The following is a 22,993-nucleotide window of genomic DNA, read 5'->3' on the forward strand; positions in this document are numbered from 1 at the left end:
CCTCTGTTTATAGAGTCTTAATGGAATTTAAACCCTCTGCTTTCTCCTTTCTTCCTTTCTTGTTCAGTCCCTTGCAGCTGTTTCTGCTCTTCTTTTTTCTCTCCAGCTGCTTTTGGGTGAGGGGTGCTTTTCCCATACTCTCCCCCGTCTCTGTCCTCTCTTGGCAAGCAAAAACAGCTCCCTGCCCTCCATGGCTTCTCTGTCCCCCAGTTCACCTCTCCATGCTGTGTACCTGCCGAGTTCTTTGGTTCAGGTTGTGCAGATTGTTGTGTTAATCCTCAAATCAGTTTTTTAGGTGTGCAAGGTGGTTTGGGGTTGATCTCAAGCTGCAGTTCTCTCATGGTAATATAGACCTGGCATGGGAGGAGGAATGGAAAGTGAGTAAGAATTAAACAAGACACAGTCCCCAATATCAAAATGCTTACTGTCTAGAGGGTGTAACAGTAAGCCATCATGATGAAGCAGGATAACTATTATAATGGAGGTGCTTCCAAGGGCAAGGGGAGCATGCACTGGGGAAGTCAGCTTGACTGAATCAGTTGAGAACAAGGACAGCCTGTAGATGATGTTATCTAGTGAGCAACAAGAGCTCTGTCAAATCTCCATGACCTGATAAAAAAGAACCTGTTCAGCAGCTATAGATGGGAAAGGTAGAGTTGGTAGCAGGGAGACTCTCTGACAAAATCTGGTCTGTTGGGTATTGATGCCAAGAGTCTTTGGACTAATCTTTTTTTAGAATACCATATAATAAATTTATAAGAATAAGATTTTATTAAACTTGACAACAATTATTTTATTAATCCACCAATACATGCATTTGTTTTTTTTTAACCAATTAAGAAAAAAATGTTGATTTCTTTGAATATACCAAAGTATTATTAAGGTTCTACAAATATTTAAAACTCCTCTCCTTTTAAAGCCTGTCATTATTTCCTAAATGTAGTGATTTATTTGAAAATGATGAAATAGTTATAACAAATAATTTCATAGACGGCTAATGCGCGAACTCTTCCTATGAGATGCTAAAAGTCAAATTCCTTTGTTCATATTGTTAAAAAAATCACTGATGCAACAAACCTTATAGGCTATAGAAAAGCAAAACTGAGACCCAGAGAGGGAGAGTGACTTGGTAAAGGTCATAATGCTAATTGGCAGACATGACATTTAGAGTTTAAGGTTGACTTCACTGAGCCTTTTTTTGAGGAAATGGATTTTTGCAGAAATCAAACAAGTAATGTGACAGCATAGAGATTTTGCTGGTGGTGAAAAAGGGCTTCAGACAGGAGAGTGGGAGAGGTAGTGAAAGAAGCTGCAGAGACAAGAGCAGGTGGTCTGTGTGATGTGCCTATTAGAGGTTATTTATAACCTCCTCTGTCAGCCAATGAAGTAGGATGGCATAGTGCTTAAACAGACAGATGCTGGAGTTGCCTAGCCTCTTACTATTTATGTGACCTTCATCTATGCACCTAAACTCTCTGTGGCTCAGATATCCCATCTGAAAACTGAGAAAAATAAATGGTCTCTTAAATCACTGTGCAGTTACAATATGTTAATTTTAGATGAAGTGCATGCCATATTGTAATCCCCAAGTTAAGATTACTCTCAGTAATTGTGGCAGTGGCCTCCAGGAGGACTGTGTGTGTCCTGATCTTTCTGGTTCAGTGGAGAATTAAGAATTATTGATGAGGAAAGCTTGAATAAGGAGGATCTCAGAGATGAAGTGTTCCACATGTAAACTTGGGATTCTGAGGAGAAAGAAAGTTGTGGAGTACATGCTCCTCTGTGTCACTAGGAGATCAATTGCATACACATGAGTGGATATAATAATACAATCTGGGGAAGTATTTGTAGCGTAAGTGGAAGAAAGATGAAAACCACAGTGTCCTTGTTTTCTGTGGTATAATTGTGAAACTCTAAAATACCAGTCCTGCTAAAATTTATTATAAATATATTAGAGATTATTTCGTCAAGCAGACTCACTTTATAGATACAGAGCTCAATATTCAGGAAAGTAGTTTTATCAATATCACATCTTACTTAACTCCTAGAAGAATTGGAAGAGTGTGCTCAGCACTTGGCTCCCAGTCTAGTGAACTCATAGAAATACAGCTGGCCCTATCTAACTGGCATTGGCAGTATTTATTTTCATTTATGTTGATTTCCTTTCTTCTTGCTAACCCCATCCTGACCCAACAGTCTGAATTTCTTTTTTAGAGAATGGACCAAACTAGGAGGTATCAGAAGCTGGTAACTAGACAGTGTCTATAAACAGGACAATAGCCAAGAATCCCTGGAGTTGAGCCTTCTACATGGAGCAGCAGGTTCATCAGGCAAACGGGATGCCAGCACAGCCACTGGAGCCCAACCTGAGACTAGCAAATAGAGTTTGTGCTACAGCATGATATTATAGAGATCTAAGCAGAAGCACAGCCTTAGAAGAATTGGTGTACTGGATTATGAATAAATAATGAGAGGGTTACCCCTTCTTAAAACAGCACAACTGTAGAAAGTTGTGGGATTAAGAAATAAAATAAGAACCTGGTAATTAGTAACGGGCCATAGATAACAGTAGAACCAGCTAACAGGGTCAACTAATGCTGAGCCTCAAGACCCAGCATTGAGCCCTTTACATTTCTCCTTATTTTAAGGATAGGTTGCTAAACCCAGGGAATATAGGAAATGGCAGTGGGTGATGGGCCCTCAGCAATGTCAGTTTAAGTGTGGGCAGAGTCAGGAGTATATGGGCAGAGTCAGGAGAGCCATTAAAGCTGTAATGCGCCTCTGGTTGGATGTCCTATGAGTTTATGATCTTGAGTGCAAGTTAGTTCAGTGATTTACAAACTGAGTTGCATACCTGTAGAGTTTCTTGGAAATACTCGTGGTCCTAAGGCAAAAGGGTCAAACATTTGGAAATCTCCTTTTTCATTCCTCTGTTATATGTTTTATAGAGTTCTATATAAATTTTATTTAAGGGCTAACAGCACTGCCAAATATAATAATCAAATTATAAAACTGTTACTGAATATCTTGACTTCCATCTTCCCTATCATATCTTTCCTGTCCCGAGTTATGCTTTGTTCAAGGCTTATTTAAAAGCTGGCAAATTTTATAAATTTACTTGATCTCAAATGTTCTTAAGTGATAATAGCTTAATTCATTCATTTATTCATCCATAATGTGTCTAATAATCCTTTCAGCAACCACTGAGGAGATATAAAGCACATAAGAGTAACAATCCTGTGTGGAAATTGGTGTGCAAAAGAACAGTATAGCATTGTATAAAAAGAGACAGGAATTCTATGGAGGAGCAGGCTTGCTCGTGGGGAGTTGATGCTAGGGGACAGTCAGGAACTTCCTGGAGTATATACATTGTGAGGAGGGCATGTTTGTATTAATCACACAATAAGTAACTTAGGCTCTAAGAGAAAAACATGTTCAAGGGCACATTGGGGTTAAAAAAAATCAGTAACTGAATGTCCTGTGCTGGTTACTACATTTACTCTGAAACGATGTTCCTCATCATGACTGGGAAGCTAGGTTTTGAGAATGTGCAGGTAATAATAGTCTTTCTGGTGGGCTAGTGGGGAAGCTGTCTTGGGTATGACCATTCCCACTAGTCTACCTCCCTTGTTTATGTTACAGCTAGCCCCAGACAGTACAACATCTTGGCTCTTGTACCAGTGGGGTTTTCCTGATTTTTCTTAAACACATAAACTACCACTTAATGTTATTTTTAAAAAACAATTTTTTTAGAACTGTATCAGCCCAAGTGAACATGAATATTCTGGAAAAAGGCCTTGGACTATAATCCTTTAACAATAGATCAAGTAAATTGTTATAATCACAGATATTGTGCAGTTGGTACCATCACATGGACAGCTCCAGAGGGCATCATTTACAGTATTTTCACAGCAGTATTCTTGGGCCCCAGCTTCAGAAAGGACTCGTCTGACAGGCGAATTAATACCTTGTACCATTCACAATGGGAGATTGTATGACATTTTGTTTTTAAAAAGTAGCAAGAATGTTCATGAAAAGTCTGATTTGGGAAGGGATGAATTCATTTATAGACATACAAAAAAGACAGAGGAAGCTTTAAAGTAGAAACTTCCAAGAAGAAGAACAGAATGGAACATACTAAGATAAAAATGAATTTTAAGAAATAAAAATGCAGAGCTGTTTTGTGGCTTGAGATGCCATCTCATCATAAACAAGGAAAATAAGCCAGAAGGTGCGTGCCCCTCCTTTATGCTCTTCTTTCCCTTGGGAGCCCACTTAACATTTGTTAGATTATCAGGGATGAGCTTCACTTACACACCTGCATAGCAACTTGTGTTACTGATGAAACCCATGAGCAAAAGTCTCTCAGTGGGAAGAACAAGACGAGTCAGCAGTTATAATTAAAGAGCAAGAATGGAAGAAGTATGCACCTGTGATTTATGACTCAGTGGCTTTGGAGTAGATTGTTTTCTGAATGTTGTTTTGTTTTTGTGTTTTGGTTAGTTGCTACTTTTTTTAATCTCCCCTATAGTTTGAATCTTATTCATGATATTTGTAATGCCTTTTGATCTGTGATTGCTTAGCTCAAAGAGTTAAAGCAAGGATAGAATCCTAATGGGACCAATTTAATGTGGTTAGGCTTCTGTGAAATAGACTCTGTTAATTATACCACTCCCTTGGTCCCTGGTCTCCTAAACAGTGTAACATGGTCAGGAGGATGATGGGTCTAGGTGATGAATTAAAAATCAGAACAAAAATGTCACATGAACCAGAAAACATGCACTAAAATAGCTTCTCTCCCCCCCCCCCACCTTTCAGAAACAAATGGGTTTAGGAAAGACATTACCTATAGCAGCAATGCAGTGAATATTGTTAGCCCACTCTAATACTGAAAAGAGGCAATAAATGTCCAACAGAAGTCTACTGAAACTGCCTTTGCTATGTTCTCAACTATCTTATGCTTCTTTAGTGTCAAGTCATGGGAATAAAAGGTGCAGCACAGGGAACATAGTCAATGATACTGTAATAGTACTGTATGGTGACAGATGGTAACTATACTTGTAGTGAACATAGCATAACATATAGAGAGGTTGAATCAGTATGTCGTACACCTGAAACTAATGTAACATTGTATATCAACTATACTCAAATAAAAAATTAAAATTAAATTTAAAAAATTAACATTGTCCTGGCTACCACCAGAGAGTATATTTTGATTTTATCCTCAGAGACTTCAATCGGATCATAGAAAAAGAAACAAAAAACAGCAACAACTTGAAAACTCAAAACAACACGTACTATGAAACTACACAACGTAAACAGGTCACAAAAGTGAATTTGGAATCAAAATAACGTCAGACTCGCAACTATCAATACCTCACACTAGAGCAATGCCTTCTACATTCTGAGAGAAAATTATTTTGAACTTTAAATTCTATATCCAGCTAGGCGTGCCTGGGTGGCTCAGTCGGTTGGACATCCAACTTCGGCTGAGGTCATGATCTCTTGGTTCCTAAGTTTGAGCCCCGTGTCAGGCTCTGTGCTGACAGCCCAGAGCCTGGAGCTTGTTTCAGATTCTGTGTCTCCCTCCCCTCTCATTCATTCATTCTCTCTCTCTCTCTCTCTCTCTCTCTCTCTCTTCTCTCTCTCTCTCAATAATAAACATTAAAAGCAATTTAAATTCTATATCCAGTTAAACTGTCAAATAGAAGGGGAAGAAAGGCATGAATATACATGCATATTCTAAAAAAGAAGAAAAAAATCTTCTTGAAACTTTTCTTAGGAAAGTAAGAAGGTAGGGTGTAGTCCTTAAAAATCAAAGAAATAAACCACTCACAAACAGCTCGTGTTGTATGCAAAACAGGGAACTGGAGATAGAAGTGAAGTGTGTAGACTTCACATGTCCACAGCTCTGCAGCTGGTCAAGAGAACAGTCCATCCAAAATGGTACCAGAGAACTTAGGCTCCATCCCCAAACAGTAACAAAAAGGGGATGATTAACTCTCATGTGTTTGCTTTTATGGATAGTAGATTAAGACTCCTGTCAAAAAATTTATGCCTGTAATAGTGATAAGCATATAGAAATCTTTTTTTTAATGTTTTATTTATTTTTGAGAGAGAGACAGAGTGCAAGTGGGGGAGGAGCAGAGAGAAAGGGAGACAGAATCTGAAACAGGCTCCAGGCTTTGAGCTGTCAGCACAGAGCCGATGCAGGGCTCGAACTCGGGAATGGCGAGATCATGATCTGAGGTGAAGTCGGATGCTTAAACGACTGAGCCATCCAGGCACCCCTAGAAATCTTATAAAATAAGTGGTAATTATTAACTGCATGTGAAAAATGATCAAGAAAAAAAACCATATATGTAGCTCATAACAGACTCAGCAGGGAACAATAGCGCACACTCATGATAATATAAAAAGAATATGCATTTACTAAAATAGTGAAATGCTTTCAAGGATATAAGAAAGGTCACCTGTTTACATGGATATAGTGTGTGTGTGTGTGTGTGTGTGTGTGTGTGTGTGTGTGTGCGCACACGCACGCGTGCGCAGTTTTTGGGTAAACTGAATTTGGTTTCAAAGTGGACACTGGGAGGAAATTGCTATTCTTCATTCTAGCCCTATTCTAAGTTTTAACTTTATAATTTATACATGTTCTACATTGATTAAAACATAAAGTAAGACACTGGGCATTTCTTCAGAAGGTGTTGACTCATTCAGACTGTGGTGTTCTTGAGTTGAGGTTTTGAGGGAGTTGTATGTAGTCTCTCATGTTACATAATGTTACCAAAGACACCTGAGAATACTTGTAGAAATGGAGAGGAAAAAGGAGGAAAGAGAATGCTGATTGTCACTTCTGTGTTTATTATAATCAGCCTCTGCCATTCTAGCATGCTTGCTGCAAATTGTTTATCACTGATTCCCAAGTGTGTGCAGCCCAATAGGATCTTTTTTTTTCTCTCTCTGTTTCTCTCTCTTTCCCTCTCTTTCCTTTTTTTTACTGCTGCCCAGTGGTCTCCCATATCATAAATAACTTCTGGAAAACTCTTCATTGGTCCCTTTTTAAAAATTCTAAGACAGTTTTGCTTTTCTATGCAATAACTTGCTTATTTTCTATATAATTTCCTTTTATTATGTGTATGTTGGTTATTTTTAAAAGACAAGTTCCAAAAGCTTTGGTAAAGTTGTGTGGCTTGGCCTTTTTAAGATAAATTTGCTTGTATGTTACAGCAAAGAATTTTCCTCTTGGGAAATAAATTATACTAGCAAAATTAGGATTAGCCATTTTGAGGCTATTTCTGCCTTACACTTGGGCCTTTCAAGTTGCATTATTTTTTTTTCTTTGAGAAATGATAATGTTTAAAATGTGATTGTGGTTCTTTCTTGAAAATTACAGAGACCCGGACACCCAATGTATGATTTTGCAATGGGTTACTGTAGACATGTTTTAGAACTTCATTTTAGGCTTCTGGCTTCAGTGATTCACTAGCTTTCTAGTTGTTGAACATGTCACTATGGTAACAGTTCATCTGATTTGTTATGGAACTGTGTGACCCCCACCGTCATTAACTCAATTTGAGCAACACAGATTTGTGAGGATTCAATTTATTAAGGACTTAATGTCTGGTGCACAATCTATTGTGGGAAAATATGAGGAACAACCCCATTTGTAAGTGAGATTGTAGAAGATGTGTTCAGCTAACTTAGAGGAACAAAATATCTATTGTCTCTAACACAGTAAGTGTTTCTATGAAGATAGATTCTGCTGCTAATGAGACCAATAGATATATTATGAAGAGTCCTCCTTGGAAACAGCTCCTAAGCAATGTGTTCTGGTTATCACATGATTTTGAGAGTAAAGTTGTCTTTTATCTACAAAATGTTTCCCTTCAGCTAGAAATGAGTTCTCTTTCTTTTATCCGTCAAATTTTTAATGTATTTATTTAACACAAATTTATTTGGTGTTGAGGTTACAAAGATGAATGAGACATGCTGTGTTCTGAAAGTCTGTAAAACTCATTAGAAAACAGACATGTAAAGGATTGGAACCATTTGTTGTAAGTACGGCTGTTTTAATTAATTAAGGTATGATATAGCTCAAAGGAAAAAAGTGCTAAGATTTTTTTCCAAAAGAGACAGATGATATAGTGATTGCTCCAGATAGGTGGGATAGCATCTAGAAAACTACAAAGCCCAAGAGAACATATTTCTTTCTTTTCCTTCCTATTCTTTTCTTTACTTTTCTCTTTCTTTCTTTCTTTCTTTCTTTCTTTCTTTCTTTCTCTCTCTCTCTCTCTCTCTCTCTCTCTCTTTCTTTCTCTCTCTCTCTCTCTCTCTCTCTCTCTCTCTCTCTCTCTCTCTCTCTCTTTCTTTCTTTCTTTCAAGGAAAGCCAAGGAGTCTTTGGCATTTTTTAAAAGTGTATTTATTTATTTTGAGAGAGAAAGAAAGAGAGAGAGAGGGAGAGAGGGAGAATACCAAGCAGGCTCCTTCCGCACCATCAGCATACAGACCAATGTGGGGATCAATTCCTCAAACTGTGAGATCATGACCTGAGCTGAAATCAAGAGTTAGATGCTTAGCTTACTGAGCCACCCAGCCTCCCCCGAGGGAACACGTTTCTTTCTTTTTGTTTTTTACACATTTCTTTTTTTTTTTCAATGTTTATTTTTGAGGGGGGGAGGGGCAGAGAGGGGGAGACACAGAATCTGAAGCAGGCTCCAGGGTCCAAGCTGTCAGCACAGAGCTCAATGTGGGGCTCAAACTCACAAACTGTGAGATCATGACCTGAGCCGAAGTTGGCCGCTTAACTAATTGAGCCACCCAGGTGCCCACATTTCTTAAGTGGAAAGTAAGTACTGTACAGTGAGTAGAGAGGCTAGAAATAGTGTTGTATGCCATATCAAAAAAGGTCTCATAATAAATTCTAAGACATCTGAAAATGTAAATAACAAGATGGAGATCTATTAAAGGTCTCAAATAGATTAGTAATGTGAATAGAAATTCAGTCAGACAGCTCAGAAGAGTGGCTACAAGCCTGGACACAGGGGAGTAGATGAAGAAACTAAGTGAATCACGTAAGAGAAAATGTAAACCAGACCTAGGATAGCAGAAATCTGATAAGCAATTATGTTGACACAGTTAATACAAAAAGATTTATTGACTTGGGATGTAGGGATATATTTATGTGTATTTGTGTATTTGTGTGGAGGTGTAAACTGTCAGGGAGAGGGGATAAAATGGTGAAGAAAAATGTCATTGATAATTACTATAAATTGTAGATTACCTTATATGTCTCTGTCTTTTCTTCTCAAATAAATAGCAAGTTCCTTAAGTCAGTAATTTTCACACATTTTTAAAAATTGTGGTAAACTATAGGTAACAAAACCATGTTTAACTATTTTTAAGTGCGTTTTCAAAGCTTGTCATCCCAAACAAAAACTCTATAATCATTAAGCAATAACTCCCCATTGCCCGCCTCCCTCCAGCCTCTGATAACTTTCTAATCTACTTTCTGTCTTGATGAATTTGCCTACTGAAGATATTTCATGTAAGTGGAATCATAGAATTTGTCTCATTTCACATAGCAAAGTTTTCAAGGTTCATTGATGTTCTTATGTATACTGGAACTTCATTCCTTTTCTAGCTGAATAATATTTTATATATATATATATATATATATATATATATATATATATATATATATATATACACACACACACACACACACACACACACATATACATACACACACTGCATTGTATATATTCATGTATTGATGGTCACTTGGATTGTTTCCAGATTTTGACTGTTGTGAGCAAAGTTGCAAAACTGCAGTGAACATTGGCATTCAAGCATCAGTGTGAGTCCCTTTTTTCATTCTTTTGGAGATATAGGAATAGAATTGCTTGGGATAATTCTGTTTCACTTTTTAGGAAACCACTATTTTTTTTTTTTCCCATATAGCCTACATCTTTTTACATTCCCACCGACAATGTATTCAGGTTCCAATTTCTCCACATTCTCATCACCACTTGTTTTTTCCCTTTAAAAAAAATTATAGCCATTCTAGCAAATGTGAAGTGGTATTTTTTGTGCTCAAGGTATCTGTCTTGAATTCAGCATATCGAATATGTATGCATATAAAATTACATGTGTGTACAAATTTATATTTTATATACATGTATCTATATGTATAAAACTATATATTCAGAATTATATACACATGTATACAATTTGATCTTTAATTCAAATCAGACTAATTCTTATGGCCCAGAAATTCTTCCCCTATGTGTGTGCTCAGAACTAATTTGTAACATTTTTAATAAGCAGCAAAACTTTTCTGACTAAATTGTGGTTATTCATGGAAGGAAATGCTACACAAGAATGAACTAGCTACTGCTACTATAACTTCAAAACAATGGGGGAAACAGAATGCTGAAAGTAAGAAGCTATATGTGAAATAGTACGGGCAATGTAATGCTACTTACGTTTCAAAAATAAGCAAAAATATATCATGTTAGAAATAGGGACAGATTTTTTTTTTCTTTAACCTTAGGTGGCTAGAGCCTGGAAGATGCTATAATGAGTGTTTTTTGAGTGCTGGTCATGTTCTGTCTCTTGATCTAGGCGCTGATTCCTTCGGTGTGTTCACTTTTTCAATATTCATCAAGTTATGCACCTAACAATTTTTGCACTTTTCTTTATAGACTTGTTGTAATTAACAAAAGAAATAAAGAGACAAAGATGCAATAGTTTTCTAGTTGATACAGGAAAATTTTCATGGACTTTTTAAAAAATTGAGTAACATGAATTCAAACCTTCGCCCAGTCCTACACCAGACATGGGCATGGAGTATTGTATATCAAATATCAATTCCTCAGTCAGTATAACTGTAAGACTGGGGAATATATATTTCCATGAAGTGTGTTTTAATGATTCATATGATGTATAGATCTTATTTATGCCATTAATACACATTTATAAATGCTGTTTCCCTCTCCACCCACCATATTTGTTATGCTGCAAAGCTGAGGTTATTGTGTTGAGTAGTTAAAATGATGAAATTATAATATCATCCTGCAATCAGATAGAACATTAATAATTTCTCTATTTAACAGGAAATTCAGAGAATCTTTTCATTTTCTTATTCAAAATAGCCAAAATATGTGCATATTCTTTTTTAAATGAAAGGTTTTTTTTTAAGATTTCATGAAGTATCATTAACTATAACTTATAGAAAGAAAAAATTTATATTGGGAATTTGACTTAACATAGTGAACATACAGGTAATAGATGTTAAAAATACATCAAAGAGAAATTATAAATTGAGTTTCAACTGAAAGATACTAATCCAGTATTATTTTCTCCACAACTGTTATTGTGCAAAAAAAAAAAAAAAAAAAATGGTGTGTTACATAAAATGTAAGTTTAAAAAGTCCAAGAAAAATCATGGTTATAGTAACTAAAATATGGTCCGTATATAAAGGTGGCCATATAGTATTGCCCCAAGAAACCAAATAAGGAGCTATCATAGTAGAATTGAATTTAATTTGGTTGTTATAGATGATAGGGCTCCTGAAAGCACTTTTAATATTCTAATTTCTAACATTCCACACTGTCTCATTTAACTCACACACAGACCTATACTGTATATATGACACATGATAGTGTTCCAATTTTTAGATATAAAAACTGAGACCTGAATAATTAAACTTTCAAAGACCCCACAGTCAGTAAGGCAGACTTTGAGCCAAGGTCTTCTTCTTATTCCTAAGCAGTTTCTAGTCAGCTGTAATTCCTGAGTTTTCCTATTTGGAGCTCAAACGCCTTTTGGCTCATTAAATATGCAGGTTTTTAAATCACACTCAGTCAGCCCCCAAGGATTCTGAATAATTAATGCAGATTTCTGCGACAGGAATCTGAATTTTCACCAGTTGTTGAATCTTTAGTGGTTACTCTGTGGATCACATTTTGAGAAACAATGTTGATCTGGTCTTCATTTTTTTTTTTTTTACCTCAATTCCTTGCCTTGTGCTGCCCAGTGCTGCAGACACTGGCAGGAGATTACATGGTGAGAGGAAGAGAAAATGGAGTGTCCTGCTGCCCCACCTCACCCTGTGACCCTGACAGTCCTGGTATATGTTTGGGTAGGGTCTTCACAGTTCCACCTCCCACCTGAGGCCTACACACTGTTTCCATCTTATACCAGTTGACTCTTGAGCCCTGGGCTCTAGGAACTCCTTCCCTTTGTCCTTATATTCCTAGGAGTGAAAGTTTCCCTTGCTGTTGCTCGTGTTTGGGTTGCGATACCCTCCCCTTTTTGGCTTCTTTGCTGTTCCCTCAGGATTTGAACCAACTCCCTGTGCTAAGTGTCATCTATTTTAAATACTAAGAGTGAGTTTCTCATTTCCAGTTTGGACCCTGACAGATACAAGTGCCATAATTTTTGTCCAAATGAAGCTAATTTATGATTCTAAATGTCAACTGAGTCAGTTATGCTACGTGGTAGTCCAAATCCAGGCTATACCTGTTATCTACCAGCAGGGTCACGAGAATCTAATTGGTCACGTGGAGCCAATCTAGGAGTATAAGGGTTAAACAGAAATGTTCTTAAGACAGATCCTACTGAATTAGCAACTAGGGACTTTATTTGTTCATTTACATATGTATTTATTAAAGTACAAAGTTAGTACTAAGGTGGATAAAAGACCAAAAATATGGTGAAAGTCCTGGTTGATTGTTCTTGCTCACTAACGTTGCTACACAAAAGCAAGCTAATGAGAAAAGATTGAAAGACTGGAGGAACTAGGTTCATTAAATCTTTCAGGAGTCCACCATCATAGTTTGTCTTGAGACTCCATGGAGGAGACATAAATTCAAAACCCCAAGCCTTTTATTTTTAATTTCTATTTTATGCAGCAGAGAAGATACTAGACTAGAAAAGTGAAGTTCTTGTTTCTTGTCCCAATTTTGTCACCAACTCACTGAGTGACTTTGGGACTCACTTTCCCATGTATAAAATGAGTATGGAGTAAGGAGATCTGTTCCTATTACAGAGTATGATTCTTGCTTCTTTTTTGCCTCCTTGGGCAACAAGAAATATTTACCATAAAATCATTCAGTGTTTGTGAGATATGAGACTGTTGAAAATGCCAACAGAAACAAATTAATTAGCTAAATATCCAGTAGCAGATATGCTCTTTACATTCAGAGATTTCTTTCTCTATAGTAATCAGTCCTTTCCCTACTACATTAGCCAGACAACTTGAATTGAGCAGACTACTGATGCAAATTCTTTGAGAGATGATTATATTACATTTGCACCCAAGATGTTTTATTCTAGAGTAAAAGGACTGAGCTTTATACATGTTCATCTTTGAAATGCATTTTTAGGAAATATATTCAAAGCAAAGCTTTGAGAAGATTTAAAGTTCCCTTAATTTGTTAGTCATGGTTCACAAAATGTAACTAAATGTAAAATAGTGAGTTTTCTCATTTATTGTTTGGATTCACATATCAATTTTAATTTTTTTGAGTGAATTCTCAAAATTAACAGTGAGGAGAGGACTGAAGAACAAGTGAAATATTCTTCTGTGTAGGGAGAAACCCTATATACTATCAGCTAACCCTGTGATTTCCCTAATCTGACATTTTACCAGGTTTAGGTCTCTGGAATTTTCACAGGGTCTGACCCATTCAGCATCACTGTTCATTTTTCTTATTGAACTATCAATTTCCTTTGGCTTCTCTAGAGCTTCCCTTAACGAGATTAGTTCCATCATCCATTATTATTCTACATAGTTTCTCATTATTATTTTACACTTATCGTCTTGCTTTTCATGTTCTCTAAATCTCTACCTGTTATTATCTTCTTCTTAACATTGTAAGGGGAAACCACACTGCACTATTGTCCCAAATGCTCCACTGTTCACTCTCCACAACTGCATCTTCTAGGTAGCAAAACTGTTTATACTCCACTTGGAGTCAATTATTGTTAACATTTTTTCATATTTGCTTGAGTGTCATGTGGGTAAATGTCACTTTTCATAGGCCATATATTACTACTTAATTATTAATTTTCAAAATGTAATGTCACTGTTCATCAAATCTATTTGTGTGTGTGTGTGTGTGTGTGTGTGAGTGTGTTGTCACTTTTGAGTGAATCTTATTCCTTGTAACTCTCTCTTCCTTATCTCCAATTCTGTTGCCCTTATTTGATACTGACCTCCAGGAAAAGTTCAATGCTCTACTCTGTTAAACTCTAAAATTTGCATAGTCACCTCATGATTAGTTTTAATTTTTCCGTGGACACACTTTGATGAGCTAACTAGAAAAGAATTGCTGTGGACCTTTGGGGAATACCTTCTCTTGTGCTGTTTTGTGTTCCTTGTTTTGCATTTTTTTTTTTTTTTGCATTTAACTTTCCTCATCATTGGATTAGCAAAATCTGTAGTGTCTAAAGTAAGACCGAAGCAAGCATACTAAGGAGATGTGACATATAAAAGAAGGAATTCCTGTAACTCTGTATGATTCATCACTGTTACCTTAAGACTGGATTATGGCCTGGGAACACTGTCGTATGGCAACATTTTTAAGTAATTTTGTTTGTAGCATCCTGTCAGTATGCCTCTAAACTTAAACAGGCATGTAAGCAGTTTTTCAGTGTCAGGGGTTCTACCAGCAGCCAAACATATTTTGACTAGAGTGCTTACCTCTTTTGTATTCAGGTGTGTTCATTTTTGTTGATGTTTTTCTCCAGGATTTAATCCTTAAGCGCAAAAGTAATATCATCTTCAAAATTCTAAACTTAATTTTTTTGTTCTTTGTCCCCATACTCACTGAGTGACCTTATTTGTTACCACTTCCTCAACTACTATCTCTAGGTCATTTAATTCAAAATCTATAATTGTAATCTGATAACCCTCCCATGAGATAAACTCATTTCATAGTGCCTACTGGACATTTCCATCTGCAAATACAGTAACGTTTAATATTTCAGTAAGATAATTTAGTCTTTTATAAGTAATGTACCATTTCTCCCCCAATTCTTGTATTTACTTATATCTTAATGATACTACAGTCCAACAAGTACCTTAGAATTACAAACAACAAAAAGTAGCAACAAAAAACAATGTACAATATGTCTCTCAACCCTATGTAAATAGTCACATATTTGGTCAATTGTATTTTAGGTATATCTTTATTTTTTTCTTCTTTTCCTTTTTTTAAATTTTTTTCCTCCATTTTGTCATTTGATACTTTTTTTAGTATGAAAGCTATTGTCAAATTGGTTTCCATACAACACCCAGTGCTCATCCCAACAGATGCCCTCCTCAATGCCCAACACCCACTTTCTCCTCCCTCCCACTCCCCTTCAACCATGAAGCCATTCATTCACCACGGGTCTTCATTTTCTTGTGCTTGAGCCTCTTAACTGCTCTCCATAGAAATGGATTTATGCCCATTCCAAACCATCTGTCACATTGCTGCCATTTTTTTTTTTCTAGATTAAAGGTTTATCACATCACTTTTCTGCTTAGAAAGAAAATAAATAAATAAATGAATACTTCTTTTTGGCTTTCCATTTCCATAGTCATAGGATAAAACCTTTATTCCTGTTCCTGACTACATTTATATTCTCATTTCTTATTATTAGTATAACAGTGAATTTATCTTCATCACATTGGATAAATCAGACTAACTTTCAGATAAGTAGCTTTGTATTTGCAATGACATTTGCCCTAAATGTCATTCCTCCCTTATATTTATGGCATACTCATATACATTTTCCAGGATTTAGATAAAAGTAGATCTTCAAAGGATTCTTCTTTAGCAATTGGAGAGAAAGTTAATAGCTCACATATCACATTCAACTGATTTCATGCTAATGACAGATCATACTTATTTAAAGATATTTGGAAATTTAGGGGCACCTGAGTGGCTCAGTCAGTTAAGTGTCCAACTTTGGCTCAGGTCATGATCTCATGGTTCATGGATTTGGGCCCAGCGTTGGGCTCTGTGCTGACACCTCCTAGCCTGGAGCCTGCTTCAGATTCTGTGTCTCCCTTTCTCTCTGCTCCTCCCCTGCTCACACTCTGTCTCTGTCTCTGTCTCTGTCTCAAAAATAAATAAACAACAACAACAAAAACCTTTAAGATATTTGGAAATTCAGATGTAAAGATACCACGTCTTCCTTCAACCCATTTACCCATCCTGGATTTATCCAGTTATAGTAAAAGACTATTACATAGCCTATACTAGATAGAATATTTATTTATTTATTTATTTATTTATTTATTTATTTATTTATTTTTAATGTTTATTTAGTTTTGAGAGACAGAGACAGAACACGAGCAGGGGAGGGGCACAGAGAGGAGACACAGAAGCCCAAGCAGGCTCCAGGCTCTGAGCCATCAGCACAGAGCCCGACGCGGGGCTTGAACCCACGAGCCGTGAGATCATGACCTGAGCCAAAGTCGGAGGCTCAACCGACTGAGCCACCCAGGCGCCCCAAGATAGAATATTTATAACCATACACCTTTAAGTAGAGAAAACCCTATTCTATGACCAAAAGGAATTCTCTTCAATCACAGAAGTGAAGATACATTTAAACAAACTTTAAAAGCGTATATATACACAACATAACATCATACAGATGGTATCAAGATAGCTCGGAAAAGAGAGTAATCATCTCTCTTTGGGGTATGACCAGGGAAGGACACCTGTCAGAGGTGATTTCTGATGATAAATATAAAGGATGAATGAGCTTGAACCAAGTATAGTGGACAGCATATAGGGTATCCCAGGGACAGAAACAATATCTGCCTGTTGAGTTAATTGTTATTTTCTATTCAGTCCTTCAACCAACATTTTTGATAGCTATTATATGTAAAGAACATGTGATATTAAGGATTTAGACATACTCTTGAATTCAGAGTTCACTGTCTAATATCATCACTTAGTATCTAAAAGATATATATCATTCAGTAATGCCCAAATGGTGGGAAGCAACTTTCTTCCCTCCTAATGGTTGGTATGATTTAACAATGAGGCATCAAACGTACTGCAAGCAATTCATTATATGATTGTCTCCCACATTAGCTAACATGAAATTATCGGGAAAAGCTCTGAAACACCCAAAACACACTAAACTACCAAAACAAGAAAGTGATGTCCTACTGGTTGAAGTCCCCAAAAGGTTTATTTTCCCCTGGAAGCATGAAGATGAATGGGCTTTCTGATTTTCATCCCAGCACCTGTTCATTCCATTCACCAAGCTGCTTAATCATGTGCTTCAGCCAAAAGAATGACAGGCCATATTTCCTAATATGTTTTAGTAGTTAAAATTACAAAATAGTAGATGTGATTTATTTGACATAGCAACTATAATTTGGGACATTCCCAAATGTTCTCTGGGTTATTTTAGGCAAAAATCATCCTCTGGAAGGTGGAAATGTTTTTGTATGAATCCAGTCAAATTTTGACTCGATGCTCTAAAAGCTAGGAAAGAGAAACCGTTGTTAATAAAATAGTAGTTTTTTTTTTTTGCCATATGCATGTATCTACTGTGTTTAACAGTGAATTGCTTCTTATATTTTTTCATTGAATAGTTAAGCTGGTTTGCATTCCCTAGACAAATGCTTACTGACTTGAAACTACCTTTTTAAATGTGTGAGGCAGTCACTTTGGCCTGGTAGGAATTAGAGCCCATGTTCAGTTTTATACATTTCATTGTCTGGTCAAGTTCCTGTTGTATGTGGAGTTTCTCTTGAAGTACATGAGAGCATCTATATAAGAACTGACATGGGAATGCCTGGGTGGCTCAGTTGGTTAAGCAGTTGACTTCAGTTCAGGTCATGATCTCACAGTCTGTGTGTTCAGGACCCACGTTGGGGTCTGTGCCGACAGCTCAGAGCATGGAGCCTTTTTTGGATTCTGCATCTCCCTTTCCTTCTCTCTCTCTGCCTCTCCTCTGCTTATGCTCCATCTTTCTCTGTCCCTCAAAATAATACATCAACATTGAAAAACTTTAAAAAAGAGAGAGAGAGAGAACTGACATGGCTTCACAGAGAGAACACCAAAGGTCACAGGCAAGATTCTGCTCATGGCAGGCAAGTACTTTCGGTCTCTGAGAATAGCATGCCGGTTATATTTAAAGAATGAGAAGTAGACACACCAATAAGCACAAAGATGTTCAGTCAGTCTGGTGGGCTCTGATGATTTGTCCCCACTCAAATTGTCCCATTATAGTTGAGCCAAACTTTTATCAAAATGTCTAAACACAATGAATAAAATATCCCGTTGCCTTGTCAGATGAGTTTATAATTCAGCAGTAAACCTACTGTTTGGAGCACCTAAGAAATTTTTTTTTTAACTCCCATTCTTTTGCGTCATCTTTCTTGCTGTATTACAAAACTATGTTCACTGTACTTTCAAGGTGACCTTCCTATAAATTAATCATTGTTTGTCTAACTCCTCGACCTCATTAAAATTCTGAAAGCTCCAGTCTAACCAAATTTTGATAATGCCACACAGATTGAAGTAGGAGTTAGAGGCAGTTCTGAGTATTCTTTTATGAGGAGCAGTTAAGGATAAATGTCACATACTTACCAAATCATTGCAAGTTGCAAGTATCTTTAGCAGCTACAAATTCACCTACACACACACACACACACACACACACACACACACACACACACACACTGGAGTGGCTATTGTTATTTTTTTAGTAACTTTGTTTTGTCAGATGAGAAAATGCCAACAAATTAGAATATAACCTACAACTGTACATTATAAGCATCCCAAACTTAACAATAATATTCAACCTATAAACAACATGTCAGATTTGATTATCTTATAAAGGGTAGTGATTCCTAGGAGGCCAGTCTGAAAGCTGTCTTCTCATTATTCTGACGGATAAAGGTGATAGACGGTTAGTACTGGGTTTTGTCCTCTCAGGTGACAAAGGGAAAGCTTGCCATTGCAGTCCCTTCTTTTCCACTACTATGATTTGGCCTGTTATTTCAAACAGGGAAGTCAATTAACTCAGTGGTTACACAGCAATAATGAAAGGTTTCTGGACAACCTTTGCAACAAAGATGTTTTGATTGCCTCTCTACCTAAATATATCAGTTTATTTGTATCTTCTTTATAATTCCCCATAAAAAGATCATGGCCCAGAAATTAGTTGCTTATCAAGACTTAATCTAGGAGATTTTATGGAAGAGAAAACATGTGATTTTTGACATCTGAGACTGGTGTCTGTATTCTCTATCCCCATCAAACACCAAGTGATCTTTCTGTTACTCTCTTGTATACAGAGGTAGGTATAGAAGAGAGATTTGAAGAAGAATGAATTGACAGTGATCTCTCTGCAGGTCCTTAAAAATGCATTATACCTCATACCTAAATGTGATTGGTATTGACCTTCAACAAATAGGATTAAATTCATGAAAAACGAGCTCCTTCCTTCCTAACAAAACCTGTTCACAAAGAACTGACCTGTGCTGGAAAGAGGCCTAAGTGCAGAATTAGATATTACCAATCTGATCCAAGTTGTTCAATGTTATGACCTTGGACACATCATTACATCTTTCTGAGGCTCATTTCCTACATTAGTAAAATCCAGATATTGGTCTAGCTCCCTTCTATCTTCAACTCACTATGGCTATGTAATTATATGAACACATTTTTACATGGGCTTTCAATTGATATTTTATGCTTTCATTATCACATATCAACTCACAAATAATGGAATGTGATAAATTATATTATCTGTTAACAAAAATTAAACTTTTGGGGCACGTGGGTGGCCCCATGGTTTTGGCTCTGGTCATGATCTCATGGTTCATGAGTCTGAGCCCTGCGTGGGGCTCCATGCTGCCAGGACAGAGCCTGCTTGGGATTCTCTCTCTTCCTCTCTCTCTCTATCCCTACCCTACTCACACTCTCTCAAGATTAAAAACAATGACAACAAAAACAAAACAAAACAAAACAAAAAGCAAAACAAAAAAACCACAAAACTTAAAAACAAAGGAACAGACTTTTAAGGGTCTTGCCCACCACCATCCTTCCCCACCAAGAATGCTTAAATCTGCCCACCAGTAGTGACATTGGGCTTGGTCAAATGACTTTCTTTAGCCAGTGAAATGTGAGTAAGTATAACATTAAGCTTTCCATGTGAAATTTCATAAGCTTTATAAGCCAGCATATAGTTTACCATGTCCCTTTTTTCTCTGCCAAGAGACCAGTACATTCCAGATTGAGTATGTTTTTTCAGCCGAGGACTAGAGTGAAGTCAGTTGGAGCAAAGCCACATCTGACAGGCAGTGGGCACATGATTAAGCAGGAAATAAGCCCTTGTCATTATAAACCACTGGGATTTTGGTGTTGTTTGTTTCCATTACATAATGTAACATAAGGTAACTAATCTATAGTTGTATATTTGTAAGTAGTGTTCTGCATTTTCTACTTGTCTCAGATTACATAGACATGACTATTTCAATAAATGTATTACTCATATGTCAGAGTTAACCATTATTTTTATTATATTAGAAATACCTGTGGTTCCTGTTTAGGATGTTTTCCCCTCCTCTCCCATCCATGCTTCTTGGCCTGATCCACTCACTCCTGCCCCGTGAATATTTGTTGGGTTTGGACAGTGGGTTAATAATAGCAAGAGCCAGAAATGCAGGAAGAGTAAGAGGTCAGTCAGGTAGGTGTCCCCTCCCCCAGCCTTCTCCCTCACCATTATGACAGAGGCTGCATTCCACAGGACAAATCCTGTGAGATGGCCATCCCTATTCTAGGGAGATGAGCTCTGTCTAGGCTCCAGTGACCCAGTTCCCTCTCTTCTTCTATCTACCACCTAAGGTGGTAAATGGCTTCCACTGCTGCCAGTCTCTGGTGGCTTCACTACCCCATGTCTATGACTTCACCTGCTCATACCTCCTGAATAGCTCCTCAATAATTGAGTTTGATCTTCAAGCCTGAAGTCTGTTTCCTATGGGAAACTCAGTACTGTAGTGCCCTATGGATAGTTATTCTTTATGTAGATGAAACATACATAAATAGTAAGTTTTGTTTAAGAATGAAATTGGTTTTGAGGTGCCTGGGTGGCTCAGTCAGTTAAGCATCTGACTCGGTATTTGACTCAAGCCATTATTCCAGGGTCATAGGATCAAGCCCACATCTGGCTCTACGCTTGGTGTGGAACTGCTTAAGATTCTCTCACTCTCTCTCCGTCTGCCCCCCTCACCCGCCTTCTATCTTCTCACCGTGCTTTCTATCTAAAAAAAAATTTTTTTTCTAAAGAACAAAATTAGTTTCCGCTACCATTATTCAAATGGTATATTTGAATAATATCCATATTTAAACTTTTTAATCAACCCACTCAAATATATATCACCATTATGTGTCTCCTTTAATCAGATATGCATATTGTCTCTCAATAAAAATTTCTGCCTCTTTTTCACTAGGATTATGTTTTAGATACGTCCATGTATCTTTCTATGTTCTATTGTAGTGGGAATAGGATTTCATTAAATTTTATTTTCTAACTTGTGATTTCTGACATAAAGACACACTACTTTATATAACTCTGTTGCGCCCAGTCACTTCCAAACACTTTCCTAAATCATTTTATATAAAATAATTATGGCTTTATTTCTATTCTTGTTTCCACGTCATATTTACATGGGCTAGAACTTCCACAACAGTGACATTTAATGTAGATGCTTCATAGTGATCAAAAGAAAAACCTTAATCTTGCCGTACAAATGGGAACTTCTGTGTTCCTACAAAATCAAGGTCCCTTACACTCTTTTCACTCTTTCCTTGAGAGGAATAACTTTCCCATTATGTGAAAATAGTAAAACCTTCATATTCCTTGGGCTGTGTTTCCCAGATGACAGAGTCTCATCGTTGAGAAGGCACTGGGGGCGCTGCCCTGGTAGAACATGGATCTGTAAAGCAGACAGTGACCTCTGGGCAGCTGGCTGGTTAATGTATTAAGACTGCATTATGACCTAGATTTCTCCATACATAGGTACTAAAATCTAAGATGAGAAAATAAGATGTCCCTACTTTGGCATTGGTCCCAGTTATATCCTCCAATCCAGTTTAAATTTGGTAACCTATTCTTTGAGAGTCTTCATTCAAAGAACCAATACCCCATCCACATTTTATTCATGATATTTATTTTCTTTATAAACACCAATCCAGCCTGAGAGAAGTAGTAACTAATTTGTTCCAACACACAGCTGCATTGTTATATGTCTGATTTTAATAGACAGGTCTTTAGCATTTGACTGTTCAGCACACAATGACTGTACTATAGCCTGGATTCAAAGCCCTTACATAATTTCCTATAGTAAACATCTCATACTCCTATTACTCTGCCTTGCCAAATGATCTCTTTAGGTCAGATGCACCATTTTGTACATCTACATTTATTTTTCCTCACCTTCTACTCCATCTGTCTGGCATGTCATCCCTGATATGTTTGAATTTTTTTTTCAAAATTTTTTCTTAAAACTTTCCTTTATTATTCTTGTAAGGTAATTTGCTGGGTCATGTTAAAATTCCAGTGAAGTCTGAAGTAATACCACAGGTACACAATAATTACAAGAAAAAAACAATTACTCTATCTAAAGTATATGAAATGCTTAGTATGATGCAAATGGTGGCTAAGGAATATGTATGTGTATTTATATACACATATGCCTACACACATCTGTGCACATACATGTATTCATTTGCAAATACATATACAAATATTAGATATAATCACATTTGGTATTTACAACATAGCTGCAAGGTAGATAATTTTTTTTCTATTTTGAAAAATAGAAACTTAGATTAAAATATTAAAATTAATCATTATATGTGATTTAATTTCATCTATTGACCAAAACAAGCGAAGTTTAAGAAGTTTTTCTTTTTTTTATGCTAGAACAACAAGTTTTACATTATATGCAAATGGAATATTTAAAT

The 22,993-nt window shown here is 36.7% G+C and overlaps 1 protein-coding gene and 1 long non-coding RNA gene across 5 annotated transcripts in view; one reads left to right on the forward strand and one right to left on the reverse strand.

Moving 5' to 3' along the window:
• Window positions 1–20,740, reverse strand: part of LOC109498228 — a 34,014-nt gene extending 13,274 nt beyond the window's left edge. The window contains exons 1-2 of the long non-coding RNA XR_002154927.3: window positions 20,561–20,740; window positions 233–353 (exon numbers count right to left, since the gene is read on the reverse strand). This is a non-coding gene — a long non-coding RNA (uncharacterized LOC109498228). The remainder of the gene's footprint in view (window positions 1–232; window positions 354–20,560) is intronic.
• LOC101083672 (ADP-ribosylation factor-like protein 5A) overlaps window positions 1–22,993 on the forward strand; it is a 761,586-nt gene that overhangs the window by 330,393 nt on the left and 408,200 nt on the right. The window lies entirely within an intron of this gene.

The sequence above is a fragment of the Felis catus genome, chromosome A3 (genome assembly GCF_018350175.1).
Source record: "Felis catus isolate Fca126 chromosome A3, F.catus_Fca126_mat1.0, whole genome shotgun sequence".
Classification (NCBI taxonomy): Eukaryota; Metazoa; Chordata; class Mammalia; order Carnivora; family Felidae; genus Felis; species Felis catus.